The sequence below is a fragment of the Leiobunum rupestre genome, chromosome 1, assembly GCF_980474605.1.
Source record: "Leiobunum rupestre chromosome 1, qqLeiRupe1.1.hap1, whole genome shotgun sequence".
Lineage (NCBI taxonomy): Eukaryota > Metazoa > Arthropoda > Arachnida > Opiliones > Sclerosomatidae > Leiobunum > Leiobunum rupestre.
The window spans coordinates 54,175,734-54,178,786 of record NC_143384.1 but is presented as its reverse complement, the minus strand read 5'-3'; positions in this window follow the sequence as shown (position 1 = coordinate 54,178,786).

The window sequence follows — 3,053 nt, the reverse complement described above, 5'->3', positions numbered from 1 at the left end:
TCCGGTTTTTTTTAAATCAGGCAAAAATTTTCGGCGTAAGCGCTTCAGTTTTTTCCCCAAATTTTCATTTTTTCGGTCTATAGATTTTAATTTATTTTGAAGTTCCGCCCTTGACAAATAGTGGTTTTTCTTCTCGTTTCCTTTGGATTTTTTCTTCTGATGTATCTGCTGTTGAATCCTTTTTTTTAAACTTCGAAGATTTTTCACAAATTGATTTCTTTCGCTTTACTTTTCTTAAAATCATGCCGCATGTTTTTGAGTGAACATTAAAACTAAATCTCAACCAAAAAATACGAAGTGACTACATATATTCTCGTAAGCGTAAAGCGCCATTTTGAAGAGACTAGAATTTGTCCTTGGGATTGTCGAAACAAGATGCTCACGAGCTCATAGTCTACCTAAATCTCGAGGCAGCTGCTCCCGCTTTCCTAATACATGTTATACCGCAGGCGACTCATCCTGTTAATAAAGAATCCTTGGTTTCTCAACTAGTTTGAGCTTCGAAATTCCTTGTAAATGGATAGTAGGACACCCATCTGCAAAGGCATTTCTCTAGATCTTCTTAAACTTTGCGATGTCCTGGTAGAAGCTTGACGAGGAGATGAACATTCTTAAATAAGCGTCTGAGCCAATCTTAATGATTACTGGTCAATTTCACTTACGCGTTTGAGCTAAGCGTTGCTTTTCCGGTCATACACCGTTTAAAAAAATAACATTTATTGGGTATTATATCATTTTCAATGACAAGAGATCCGTTAAAACACCATTTTTCTGATGACAATACCAACTTTCGTATCACTGACGACGATTTGAAAAGGCATTTGACCCGAGACTCGTCTTTCAGGGTGGTTAAAGCGGCGTCTTTGGTAACTTTCAAAGAAACTAACTCCGAAGAGCACTTTTGTTTCGCTGGAGGAAACTGGATTTCCAGTATTTCATCTTTTCCAAAATATTTCAGTTGCCTTCTTGACATAATGTCATCTTTAGTTTAGTAATAATAATAATTAGCTAGGCTAACACCCAAGGCACCACCTTAAGCCTAAGTCATCAAGCGACTTTTTAAAGACATTAATTCATACAATGCGTAGGAGGGTGGTGGCAAGCCCTTCATGCCACGCGAGCTAACAGCTCCCTACACTAACTATTACCGTTAACCTCAACAAGTATTCAAGTTCAGTCATAGCTATAAATTTAATTGTATTTTGTTCGAATCCCTCTTCAACTTAATTTATGAACTCGATGCCAGACGATACTACGGCCTCCTTTTTCACTTTCTGATTTCTTGACATTAAAGTCTTTGATCGTAAAACGCGAGTTAGTTTCTCTACCCCGAATTGCAAATGCTACATAATAACTATTGCGTGTGCGTCAGTTTCATTGATACGTTCATTTAATCGTACCCTCCATGTGTCGTTACCACTTAATTCAACTGTTTCTCTTAAAGATGCAACGCTTGAGTCGTAAGATAAAGTACGTAAAGGATGTTTCTTGGTTTCTTTGTTATCACAAAAGTTACAAAGAAGTTTAGAATACTTTGCGGTTTTCCTTCTCGTAATAGGTAATGTTCCGCTAGTAAATGGGGCTAGATCTAAATTTTCTTCGCACGCTGCATACTTTGATTTTTCACGATAACGTTTTTCAATTTGTTTTCCACGAGACTTTACAGTAAATTTTTTACAACCAGACAAATGCCACTGTACCTTTCGCTTCTTTAAGTTTTCAATTGTTACATTTCCACCGAGAAGATTTAATAGATCTTGGCTATCATCGTCTTGTTCCGCGTATTTCGTCAATAAAAACGATATAGTCTGCTAGGTCGAATCTGCTGGACCTTCTAAAAGCTTTTCTCTAGTATTCTTTTTACAAAACACACAGATATCACGTTTAAGCGCACGAGACATTTTTTAAATTAAGCACTATCTAAAACGAATGTACCTTTAGCTGACCGATACTCTATTCTAACTAGAGGTCCTAAAAGGAAAAACCCTATCCTTGCCTTTAACGTGACCCTTAATTGGTCTGACATTTGTACCCAGAGTTAACAACTCAGTGTAATAACCCGAACCTCATTTTATATTCGCTAGCTTATTTCTCTCCCTCTCTGAGTGAGTCCGCCCAATACGTACGGTTTCGTATGGCCCGGCTAGCCATGAGTCACTTTAAGACCTTGAAAAAATTTTGATTTCGCTTAAGTGTATCCTTCCGCAATATTTTCTTTAAGGTAAAGATATAATTGATGAAATTTGCTTAAAATTGATACCCTACATCGAATTATTAAGTTCCAAAAGCGAAATGATGGTTTGTAGGGGCTCAATTGGTACGCCATCTATCGATAAAACTTCACGTACATACACTAACGGTTAATTTGCTATACATAGTATAAGGCTTCATGCAATGACCTTTCATTTCATACCTTACCCCATGGGGTTAATAACCAAAAGCTAGTTTACTTGAAAATGGAGAGTGAGTGGAGTTTAAACCGCCGCTTATCTATAACTCTTCACATAAATTAGGTTTTATGGAACCATGGTGGTAATTACTATATTTATGTTTGTACTAAAGCATTTAAATATTTATTAATTATAAATCCCTAAAACTCTATTGGGAGGACTACTACCCCTCACATGCACCCTCCCCCCCAACTAGTGCTATTGCTATTCGAATTCTCCTAATTTTCAGAAAAAAATGGTTTCTGCCACCATATTGTACCATTAACCTGCACACCAGAAAGTTTTTTAAACATAACGCCACACACTGTCAGGAAAACTTACCAATTGCGCTGTCAGTAGGGTCCTCGTGCCGGTCCCAGGGAGTATACAATTGAAAACAAAAACCCCGGTGGTGAACGTACAAAGGCAGGGTGGTGCTGGGTGGTGAACTAGCAACGCTAGACCACCATAGTGGTGAATTGTAGAAGGCAGCAGCCTTTCTGTGTATTAATGGTTGACCGTCAACTCATTACCCACCTCCCGAAAAGAAGGGTTATGATCTTGATTGACAGTCCCCTGCTTTTCGTTGGGTGGAGAACTAGTAAAGCTAGGACATCACTGGTG